Source organism: Diceros bicornis, chromosome 10, assembly GCF_020826845.1.
Source record: "Diceros bicornis minor isolate mBicDic1 chromosome 10, mDicBic1.mat.cur, whole genome shotgun sequence".
Lineage (NCBI taxonomy): Eukaryota > Metazoa > Chordata > Mammalia > Perissodactyla > Rhinocerotidae > Diceros > Diceros bicornis.
The window spans coordinates 28,011,570-28,024,282 of NC_080749.1; the positions used below are offsets into that span (position 1 = coordinate 28,011,570).

At 37.6% G+C, this 12,713-nt stretch overlaps 1 protein-coding gene across 2 annotated transcripts in view; it reads left to right on the plus strand.

Annotated features, from left to right (window-relative positions):
• The window catches only part of ARHGAP15 (Rho GTPase activating protein 15), a 588,967-nt gene that overhangs the window by 93,929 nt on the left and 482,325 nt on the right, over positions 1–12,713 (plus strand). The window lies entirely within an intron of this gene.

Below are 12,713 nucleotides of genomic sequence, written 5' to 3' on the forward strand. Positions count from 1 at the left end.
CTGGCTCAAATAATGTATTATAAAGTACACTATAAAATACATTAGTAATAAATGCTTAACGGATGAGACTATGGGAAGCTGTTTTAAAGAATATTATAAGATGTAAATTGTATTAAACCATGTATGTGCATCTTTAATACATGAATTTAAGTTGTTATCTAGCCTGCGATAGAGTGCTTCACACATTAATAAATAATAATAAACTGTTTATAAATGGCACCTTAATATAGGGTGTTACCAATGAGGAAACACTCTAAGTTAACAAAGTGATTTTTTATCTTAGTCTAACTGTGACATTCCCTATATCCAGCTAACCTTTCCGAATATTTCTGTGACTCCATCTAATGGAGCTAATACAATTTCTATATCCTATAGTTATTACAAAGTGAAATTTGTAGGGTTTCTTTATTGTACCTGGAGGAGGGCCTCGCACATGCCCACAGAGATTTGACATTGATAGTAAGTGGGAGCAATTCAGAGCTAGTTACTGGGGCAATTCAAGCTCAAAACCTTGCTGCCCAAACACCAGAGCTGCCACACGATGTAGGAGAGAGTGGGCAGGCAGCATATCTGACAGCTTCCTGATTAGGAAGGACTCCAGGCAGGAACCAACCTGCCATACCCCATTGGCCTGATGGGTGGCAGGGAAAGGGGTCGCCTGGCAGGAGTTAACCACAATGAACTAATTTGTATTTGGCAGGTAATAAAACGATGGAAAGTTCTTTGCTTTCCAGCCACTAGTCCCGTTTGCTATGTAATCCTCTTTAAATAGGAAATAGAAAATCATTTGCTAGGAGATGTTTTTTTAAAGGAGAAGATTTTAGTAAGAACAAAAGGTAGCACTTGGCTTGCTCCTGATAATTGCAATAGACTTTATCCCCAAGTGGCTTGCTGATTTTGGAGTCTCAGTGTGGTCCAATCTGTAAACTAATTATGAATAAATTAAACATATATCTCAGTCCTTTGTAGTTTTAATTTAAACTGCCTCAGAAATTTGTTTTAGGATTTTGTTTTGTTTTTATTTTTGGCTACAGTAAGGTTGAGATAATCTTTTTAAGAAAAATAAAGTACCCCTAAGGGCCAGGCACAAAACTACTCCCGTCTACTCGCAGGTCCTTTGTCTTCCCTTTGAATGAGTTCTAAGGGAGAAGTCAGGAAGGGAGGCAAGTCCCTTGCCTTGTGGAGTTTGGCTGCTGAGAAGATGGTCTGTGTCCGGCTGGGCGAGAAGAATTCCATTGGAGCAGAGTTTATCTGAATGTGCTGGCATAATGGTAGAGATTAGATCTCAAATTAAGGCATTTGGTTTATTTTTATTTTATTATTTTAATCTTCTCCTACCAGGAGATATAATTGTCAGCTGCTTAATTTTATACAGGTGAAAAAAACTACCTTTTAGATTGTAGGCAAACCTTGCAATTCAGCTCACTAATCGCATGCCTCCCATTCAAATTTCAGAATTGGAAATTGACAGTAGATTTTACTTTTAGAAGAAATTCGTTAACATTTTTTTGGCCTTATTTTCAATGGTCTTATGGTTTCTCCCAGGCACTCATTGTCTTCAAAGTGAATTCAGGGCAGGAACTAACTGTGTTTTGTGGTACTGGGGAAGAGAATTACAGATTCGTGTTTGTACTGCATGAATTGTCTTGCTAGTCAACTTCTTGGATACATTTCTAACCAAGTATTAAAGGCCTAGTGGGATAGCCCACATTTACCGGTTTCAGTCTCAGAGAAACGATACGTTGATTGCCAGGCCTTGATTAAAGATGCTGTGGTTTTATTTTGAAAGAGATGTATACTCAAGTTTCTGATTTTCCCTTGTACCCCCTTAAACATGTCCTGGTATTGTTCATTGTGCTTCTGGGAAAAAGTCTGTCGTTCCCTCCAAGGGGTCAGTAAAAACTGCCTGAGTGCAGAATGTGGTTTAAAAGGGTAAATGGCATTTTAATCTTTATAGGAATGATCTTTGAATGTTAATTCAGTGGTGAGACAAAGCAGCAGAGTAGCTAAGAGTAGGACTTTGAAGTTCAACCACAGAGGACTTCACTTTAGTTTTGCTGTGTAGGAGTTGACCAAGTTACTCAAACTTCTTTGAGCTTCAGAATCCTTATCTATAAAATGAGGATAGTGATACTCATCAACAGAACTAGTAAGGAATGAAATTAGTTAATTAAAAAAATAGAAGTTGTGAAATAATTATTATATTCTATTATACTCTACTAAAAATATAAATATATTCCATATTGCATAATGTAGAGTATAATATAGCATATTATTACACTATATTAGTTTTGCACTTGAACTGATTCAGACATGTATAGAAGAGAAAATAAATGAATTCAAGAAACAACAGCATGTATGGCCTCCAAAAAGAGAAATATGTATCCACAGGCAGCACAAAATCTTGTGTCTGAACACTGAATAATTCTGAAAATGAAGCCATCATCTGTTTGCGGCTCTAGACGTAACCTCCTGCATGTCCACATATATTTTCCTGGGGCCCCCGTCTTCCTCCATAGGCTCTTACTCTTAGGGCTTTCACATTTAATACCACGTCACAAGACGTTGTGCCTGATCCCACTTTCTATGCTTGGCTATCTTTCTTTCTCACTGAGGTTCTTTCAGTTCATGACCAAGTCACATTTTTATCAAAAACAGCCCCCCCCGAAAATAGACACAGAATCACTTCACTGGTGTGTGTATGTTAGATACTCATCGACTCGGGGTCCTTGGTGACCTTAAAAGAAAAGGAGGACTGACCTATTCTGTTTTTCTTTTTAATCAGGACATTAAAAAGTAACCTACCACTGTCACTTCCTAACGGAAAGGACATTATAAAATACCCCAAATCTGGGTAGGATAAAACCTCAGAACGCAAGACAGTCTTTATCAAAACAGGAAACTGTCCCCCTTCTATGTCTATAAACATTGTCTCTGTTTTGTTCTGTCCGCCTCAAACCAGAGAGTGTTTGGTCCAGACTGGCGTGCCCTCCTGTGAGGAGGAGCCTTTGAAACCACTGATGTCCCTAGATCCGGATTTCCTGGATTATGAAGGAAAGGATAGTGTTCATATTGTCATAGTTTTTTATATATTCTGATTTGTATTTTTTTTTAATTTTTTGTTTATCGCAGTAACATTGGTTTACAACATTGTAAAAATTTGTGTCCATCACTACACCTCCACTTCTGCACAGATTACATCATGTTCACCACCAAAACACCAACTACAACCCATCACCACACACATGTACCGAACCATCCCCTTCACCACCCTCCCTCCCCACCTCCCCCTCCCCCCGGCAACTACCAATCATTTGTAACTCACTTTAAAATTCTAAAATATTGTCATTGGGTACCGGCCCCGTGGCTTAGCGGTTAAGTGTGCGTGCTCTGCTACTGGAAGCCCAGGTTCGGATCCCAGGCGTGCACCGACGCATGGCTTCTCCGGCCATGCTGAGGCGGTGTCCCACATACAGCAACTAGAAGGATGTGCAACTATGACATACAACTATCTACTGGGGCTCTGGGGAGGAAAAAGGGGAAAAAAAGGAGGAGGATTGGCAATAATGTTAGCTCAGGGCCGGTCTTCCTCAGCAAAAATGGAGGATTAGCATGGATGTTAGCTCAGGGCTGATCTTCCTCACCAAAAAACAATATATTTATATTGTCATTCGAAAATAGTGCAGAAGCCATTTTTTAGTAAAATGTATAAAATATTTATGTAATACTTTAACAGTTATTGATCAGAATCCTCCATAATTACCACCCAGGTCAGGGTAGACTCTACCAGCCCTCCAGAAGCCCCACCCCCTGCCGTTTGTCTCTACGTCATCACAGCCTTTTTCCTTGCCACAGAGTTAAATTGCATTTTAGTTGTTATTTTATCACCTTTCATTATTTTCCCATCTATAGCCGTAACCCTTAAAAAATGTAGTTTACTTTGTCTGGTTTTTAATTTATATAAATGGAATCATGGTGTATGTTTCTTTTGTCTCTTTCTCTAAATATGTCTTGTTTTTTTCTTTCCTTTTATTTTTTTTCTATCATTTCATATTTTTCTCTGCTGGTTTGGGAGTGATGTACTTTGTTTCTGTTCTGTTAGTGGCTTGCCTAGGATTACAACATTGATACTTATCAAAGACTAAAGCTAATCCAATCCCTTTACCTCTTCCAAAATATTACCTTAGAACACTTTTAATACATTTATCCCCTTCCTAATCTCTATGCTATTGCTGTCTGGTATTTTAATTCTTTCTTTGCTTTTTTTTTTTTCTAACACCATCAGACATTATTTATTCTTTTTTATAGAGTCAATGTTGGTTTACATTTGCCAAATATTTGCCCTGTTCTTTGCTATTTATTTCTTCCTGCATCTTAGGTCTTCCTTCTAGGATCACTTTTCCTTCTGTTTGAAATATATTCTGAGAAAGTCCTGTAGTAAGAGTCTTGTGGTGACAATCTGTCTCAGTGTCTGTTTCTTTCAAAATGTCTCTATTTCTCCCTCATTCTGGAAATATAAGTTCTCTCTGGATATAGAATTTTGAGTTGGCAGTTATTTTCTTTCAGCACATCAAAGATATTATTCCACTGTTCTCTGTCATCCATTCTTGTGATCAAGAAGTTACCCGTGAGTCTAACTGCTGTTCTCTGGCTGCTCGTTATATTTTTCTCCTCACCTTTGTTTTCCCACAGTTTCACCATGATGCATCCAAATGTCAATTTCTTTTTCTTTTTCCTTCCTGGTCTGTTGGCCTCTTGAAATTGTATGTAACTGTCATTAATATATTTTAGAAAATTCTCAGCTATTATCTTTTCAAATGTAGCTTCTATTACGCTCTCTCTCATATTTTCTTCTAAGCCTCTAGTTAAACCTATGTTAAGTTTTCTCACTCTATCCTCCACGTTTTACATTTTTCTTTGTTTCTATTGTTTTATCTTTCTGAAGTGCCTTCCAAATAATTTCTCTTGATTTATCTTCTAATTCTTTAATTCAGTCTCCCTTTGTGATAAACATTGTCTTTATTTCAATTATTGTAATTTCCATTTCTAGAATTTTGTTTCCTTTTTTAAACTTACTGTGTCATTTGTCATACCTGTTTCCTGAAGATATTTTCAAGAATCTCTTTTATTTTGTTAAAATTAGAAGGCATAGTTGTTTTATAGTCTATGTCTTATGATTCTAACATCTGAAGTCTGTGTCAGTCTGTTTTTGCTGGTTCTCACTCATGTTGCTTTGCTTTGTCTCCTTGTGTGTCTGGTTATCTTTGACTGTGTGCTAATCATTGTTATTGAAATATTATCATGGCAGGTTCTCTGAAGCCTAAGATAAATGTGTCCTACTCCAGAGTGTTTTGCATTTTTCTCAAAGGGTCTGGGACTAATTAGCTCAATGTAAGTTAATAGTTTAAACTTCTCAGATTATGTGTACATAATAGGATGGCTACAGCTGTGCCACAACTTCTCAGGGGCAGAATTATTCTTTACCCTTCCTTTTATTTCCTTTTACATTGCTTATCTCTACAAAGGCAGTCTTCTTTATAATCCCTTGGGATTGGAGAAAGAGAACACGTTTAATATGGGTTCTCCTTTAACCTTTCATAAGACCTCAGGCAGTACGTTTTCCATTATTCTGTGAGGTAGATTAACCAAAGTTCAAATATGTAGTATAAACAAATGCCCTCAGGCAAAGTACAGTTATGTTGATTTGATACTCAGCTTTCCTTGCTGAGGTCAGATTCCTACCTCCAAAAAATATTTACCTTGGCAGCTCCCACTATCTTTTCAGCCTTTCAATTCTTTTAAGGTAATTTTAAAAAGAAATATTTTATCCAGCATTTTTCATTGTTTTCAGTGGGAGAGTTGATCCAAATAGCATAGTTTCTCATTACAATCTACCTCACTTTCATTTAAATATGCATTTGGTTAATCAAGTTTGTGCTATTTATATAAGCCTTGGTGGGAAAAGACTTCATAAGAATATGTATTGAAATCCTACAATGAACAGCTTGCTCGTTAGGGCTACATATAAGGCATAGAGATATAATCAAGATATAGTCTTTGCTTTACAGCATCTCTGCCAAAAAATGGGGTGAGATGAAATAAGAAACATAGAAGAATTTTTTTGAGATTTAAAGGAGAGAGAGCTCACATCTGTGAAAGATTTGAATTGAGCCTTGAAGGATGGTTATAATTTCAATATGTGGAGATATGTGAGCAGGGAATTCCAGTGGAGTAAAAAATATGAACAATGGCATGAAACAGAGAATGGGCAAGGTCTGTGTGCTAAAAAGAGAAATTTTTTAGTTTGGTTGGAAGATAAGATAAAATAAAAGGAAAAAGAAGAGTGCCACGGGTTGAGATTTGCAACCAGAGGCAATCTTTAATAAGATGTGTCAGGGGCCGGCCCCGTGGCTTAGCAGTTAAGTGCGCATGCTCCGCTACTGGCGGCCCGGGTTCAGATCCCGGACGCGGCACCAACCACCGCTTCTCTGGCCATGCTGAGGCCGCATCCCACATACAGCAACTAGAAGAATGTGCAACTATGACGTACAACTATCTACTGGGGCTTTGAGGAAAAACAAAAAAAAAAAAGGAGGAGGATTGGCAATAGATGTTAGCTCAGAGCCGGTCTTCCTCAGCAAAAAGAGGAGGATTAGCACGGATGTTAGCTCAGGGCTTATCTTCCTCACAAAAAAAAAAAAAAAAGATGTGTCAGTATTCTCCAGACGTCTTCACCCTAGAATAATCTATCATGTCTGCTCTTTTAACAAATACATACTGAACAGCAGTGTAGATGCTACATGCCTTAAAAAGACCAGGCCTATCACAGGGAAAAGACAAGAGAGGAAGCTGATTCTTCTAGGATCGTGGCTTCATCTCATTTAGTCCAAGAGCAAAAATGTTTGCCTCAAAACACCTACGTTATTATTTGTTTCTTCTGGTACTGGACAAATTCTAAAGAAATAAGAGTTGTCAGTTTCGTTTGTCCTCTGAGGCCTTGACTCACACCCCTTGCATTTTTCAGGTACATTTACCTATTTTAATATCAGTGAAGTATTTCAATTGCCTCCAGCACTTCAATTGTAATTTGCCTCCTAGGTACCTGCTGTGCTTTGTAATTTTAGAGCTTGTGCTTGGTATGGAGTAGACACCTGACTCTAGCCATGGGATATGGCAAATGGGCATTCCTGGTCAAAAAAGGCTATTGATGGATTGCCTCATGGGGAAGAAGAGCTGTAATTTAGAGCACCCATTCATTTATTTATTCTACAAATAATTAACAGTTCCTAACAGGTATCACACAATGATTTTTAAAACCCTAGAGATATCCAGATGAATCATATATGGTCCCTGCTCTCAAGGTGCTTATAGTCTGGTAGAGGAGACAGAATCATATGTAGATTTATTCTAATAAAACATGACTAACGTGATTAAAAAAAACATAAGAAAACATGCTGGGAAACCATAGATCTAGCTACAGGTAGTCCTTTCCCAGGGAAACTGTTGTTCCAAGTAATGCTTAGCCTATTTATCTCTCCATTTGTTTATTTTGCGAATATCACTGAGTGTCTTCATGTTTAAGCCACTATGCTAGGTGTTATGAAAGATACAAAAATGAATCAGACTCAGATCTTTCCCTGAGGGTCTAGAAACAAATAGAAAGCTTGCTCATAAATTGAGTAATTATAGTAAAAAATGGACATTGATAGTTGCTCCAAAATGGCCTGAACAGAATAGGTTAGTTTTATGGTAACTCAGAGGAGAGAGAGATTGCTTCCAGCTGGAAAGGATTCTAAATATATCTGTAGAGGAAGCGATATTTGAGCGTGTTTTTGAAGCATGAGTAGGATTTTGATGCAGAAATGGGGGAAAAATGACATTTTATGTAGAAATAAGGAAATAAACAGTGATAAAATATGGGAAATTAATTCCTTAATTTATTTGTTATTTTACAGATATGTATTGATTTCTTGCCTTGCCTCATGCACTGTGTGTTAATAGTTGCTCTTAAAAATGTTTTTAGAGATTCCCTGAGGCCTCAGGTGGATATGCCCCAGTCTAGGCTATTTTGTATTTCTTCTACAAGTTGCCTGGATGCGCTGCCAGTGAGGGATTGCCTCAGAATAAGTTGAGGAATAGCACTGTGGAACAGGCAGCACTCTAGTTTAATTAGAAAGTGAGTGTGGAACCAGCTCATGCAAGACTTTGAATAGAACTGTGAGAAGAGATGATTTCATTCTGTAGGCACTATGGAGCCCTTTGTAATCAATACTAAATATCCTTAATTTAAGAGAGATTCAGAGTTTTCAGAGACAGGTTTGGGTAATTAAGATATTTATTTCTACTTTAGTAAAAAGAAGATAGTACTTGTTAGATTATCTGAGAGACATATTCTAAAATCTATGGAAATAGATGAGAGCTATCAGCCTTGTGCTCTTATTGACAAAGAAAAGAGTAAAACAGCTAAATTTGTCACCATTATGGCCCAATGCACATAGTAAATCACAGGGCATCTTCTCATTCAGAAAATATTTTAATGTTCTCATGTCTTTGACCTTTTAACCATTGGTCATATCTAAAGAAGTCTTAGTGCAAAGAAAGCAAGCAAGGCAATTCATCTAAGAAGAACTAAAAATATGCTTTCCCAAGAATATGGGTGTATCAGCACATCAGTGAGCACCAAACTTGGAAGTAGCAAACTTGGAAGTGTTTTCATGTGACTCCAGAATCTTTGTTCAGTGTAGCACCCTACTAACACATTCAGCAAAGTCTATTTCTGGTTTGAGAAGTTTCTCTTGTCTTCACATCCACCAAAACTCAGACCAAGTGGACTAGCTGTTTCTGTTACTTATCACATCGTGCTCAGAAAACGTAGCATCACTACATAAATTCAGAAGCATTATAAACATTTTAGGGAATATTTCTGCCCTAAAATTGTATGGTTCTGAAGCCAGTATGTTCAATATGGAACCTACATGCTGATTGTATATGTAACTTCTTTTTTTCTGCTAATTTTTATGTTTTTCGTTTTGTTTTGTTTTATTTTTATTTGACGAGGAAGATTGGCCCTAAGCTAACATCTGTTGCCAATCTTCCTCTTTTTGCTTGAGGAAGATTGTCCCCAAGCTAACATCTGTGCCAATCTTCCTCTGTTTTGTATGCGGGATGCTGCCACAGCATGGCTTGACAAGCAGTGTGTAGGCCCGTGCCTGAACCAGCACACTCCAGGCCTTTGAAGCGGAGCGTGAGAAATTTAACCACTACACCACCAGGCCGGCCCTTTATGTTTTTCATTTTACATCATAGTACTAATACTTTTAGTAGAGTCAAACACTGGCAAATTTTACTTGTAATGACAGAAAACTTTTACAAGTCATTTAATAAACTATTAACTTTTTAAAACCACTCATTCAGCCATAACTTTGAAAGCAAAAAAAAAAGAGTAATATAAAAGGTCTCATTAAAATAATTTGTTTACTTTTTTAATATTGTTTACTTCCAGTGCAAATAACGAACACAAGCATTAATTAAATAATGCAATACATCTAATGCTCAGTCACTGTAGTATGACTTTAATAATAAAATGCACTTATTTATGGGAGTAAAATGATATGATTTAGCAAAAAGATGAGAATAGTTTCAATCAGAAAGCTATTCATGAATTATTGAGTATTCTGTGCAAAATGAATATGGAATGATTTTATCTTTGTAAAGTGAGTATCAAGCCCTTATTCAGATCCCTGCTCAAAAAGATCATAAGAAATGGAGGGACAAATGATAGATCCACCAACCTTAGCCTAGTGAAGGCATTTTAAATCTCTGTTTCATATTTTCATTTTCATGATCATAGTGCTCTGGCAAAGTCAGCGTGGTTATCACTGAGGCAGTTTATGAGCATAGCCATAGACTGCAATCTCGCATGGCCTGATCATACATTTAAAAAATTAGAAAAGAAAAGTCCAAAATCTGGAGGATGATGAAAAGAAGGAAAGAAAAAAGTAAGTTGAATTCTAGTGTTTTATTAACTTAAACTTTGTAAGGAAAAAAATAAAACCAAGTGATCGATATTATCATAAATGAAGCCATGTTCTCTGGTCATAATTTTCTCAAGATTTGGCCATTAACCACAGTAAATTCTGTATCTTACATAATTTTTAATAACAGCAAAAATCTATGAAATTGATAGGATGCTTTATAAATGGATAATAGCTTACTGTCCAATAAACCTCACCTTAGGCTCTCTCAGAAAACTATTTTAATTATGAAGCTTGACTTTCTGTGGTTTATCGTTTTGGTCAATGTAATGCATCTGATTTAGAGCTTTCATTTCTCTAAGATAAAATGGACTTTTACTCCACAGTGCATTTTTTAATTTACCGAATATATGTATTTAGTCTTTCATAAAAATTCACCACTATATTGAAATGCTCTGGGAGGTAGTATACCATATTAGGTAGAAATAGGGGCTTCTAAGTCAGACTACAGGGGTAAGGAATCCCAGGTTCACATTTTGTTTGTTGTTGTAATCCTTGGATATCTTGACTGCAGTATGGGGTTAATAAGAGTACCTACCTTACAGAGCTATTGTGAGATTATGTGAGAAAATAGATGTAACGCACCTGGCACATAGCAAAGATAATAAATCTTCATTATATTTATTATTGTGGTTATTATTACTACATAAAGCAATAAGGTATAGTGGCTAACAGGCTCTGAAACCAGATAGAATGAATTCAAATGCCCAAATTGCCACTTCATGGCAGTATACTTAAAATCCCTGTCTTAGTTTCTTTCTTTCTTTTTTTTTTTTTTGGATGAGGAAGATTAGCCTTGAGTTAACATCTGTTGCCTATCTTCCTCATTTTGCTGAGAAAGACTGGCCCTGGGCTAACATCCATGCTCATCTTCCTCTGCTTTTTATATGTGGGACGCCTGCCATAGAATGGCTTGATAAGCGGTGTGTAGGTCCTCACCCGGGATCTGAACCTGCAAACTCTGGGCCAGCGAAGCAGAGCACACGAACTTAACCACTACGCCAAAGGGGCTGCCCCCCGTCTTAGTTTTCTCAACAATAATATAAAGATTTATCGGGTAGGGGACTACTACTGGCTGTCCAAATACAATCCAAAATTTCTGCAGAATCTCATTTCTTACTCATACCACAGTCCAAAACAGATATTCCTGATCATCTTTTCTCCATGGTGCTTCTTCTATCTTTTGGTTCTGCCATCCCCTAGTAAAGGTAAAGAGAGCATAGGAAGGTCTGCATGCTCTTTAAAAGCCTTAAGTCCAGAAGTGTCTCACATCATTCTTGTTGACATTGCAGTAATGTGGCCATATGTTCATGCAAAGGAGGCTGGGGAAAAAATGGAGTCTCTGGCTGGAGAGCTGCTTCCCAGTGATAACTCTAGACTCCTGAAGAGGGAGCACAGCACACATTTTGGTGGAGAGCTAGGCATCTTTGCCACAAGGAGAGTAACATCAATCGTCTCACCCTCATTTCCTAGAAGACAAACCCCGAATTAAGCATCCATGCTTTATTTGAGAGGCATGAGTCCAGGACACAGAGAGTGAAGTAAAAAGGAAGTAAGGCAGGAAACGATGGGAAGTAGTGGAGGGGATGTGTTACCATGCTGTCTACCACTCTATAGTGAGCCTCAAAGAGATACAGAGGATCACTGGGCAGGGGCACCACTTGACTTGGAAAGAAGCTGCAAATACACTGGATAAAGCATGAAACAATCTGTGGGAGGCAGGAACAGAAGGAGAGGAATTTATCTGCCATATTTCTTTCCATTTCTTGCTCCCTTCTGGTCAAAGTTCACCACCCAGAGTCTTCACTGCCTACATCATAGAGACCCTGGGCACACCTATGGATGGCTACTCAGAAAGCCAGATCTTAAACCCTGTAAAGTGGCATTTCATCCAAATCTAGAAGTGGTCGGGGAGCTGAAAGCCTGTCTGCATGCTGGCAGCGGGGAAGGAGGGCCTAGCATTCCAGGAAGGTGTCTGGTGATCCTCAGGGAGTGGGCCCATATGGGCTCAAGCAGGGCTGGTTGTCTACAGGGTCAGCTGAGGTGGACTGGGTGGATGAGGGTCTAAGGAGGGACTCGGACGGGGCACCTGAGGCATCAAAAATGTGCCCAAGCTACTCACTGTACAGAATAAAATAGTTTTTTATGTAATGTAAATATAAGACAATAGCAGCATATAAGGAAAGTAGACTAAATAGAAGCTATTTTATTTATTCTAGCAAGATTTTGATTCAGGAATAAATGCAATAGGTGTTCATTTCTTGAAAAGGAGAGAATACTTTCCCCTCAAAAAAACCCCACAAACAAACAAACATAAAATTCTAGTGCCCCAAATCACTAACAAAGTTTTGCTTTTCTGAAAATCTGGTTTGATTTGGTCTTGTAATGTACTGAGAAATTTCACTGTAGAAACAATTTCAGTTATTATTAACATCATTTATATTCATATACATAAAACCCACATCTTACAATCAAAGTATCCTTTTCTATGTTGACAGTAGCCATACTTTAGACATTAATAAGATCAGGTATCCATTCAGCACTCTTTCCTAAATCATTTTGCCCAAATGAGAATTTATAAGTGAGTTTTATCCTCCTCCATGACTGATTTTCCAGAATCAAAACCAGTTATGTGATAAAACTTAATTCCTCTAAACAGATTTTGTGTTTCATGTTTCA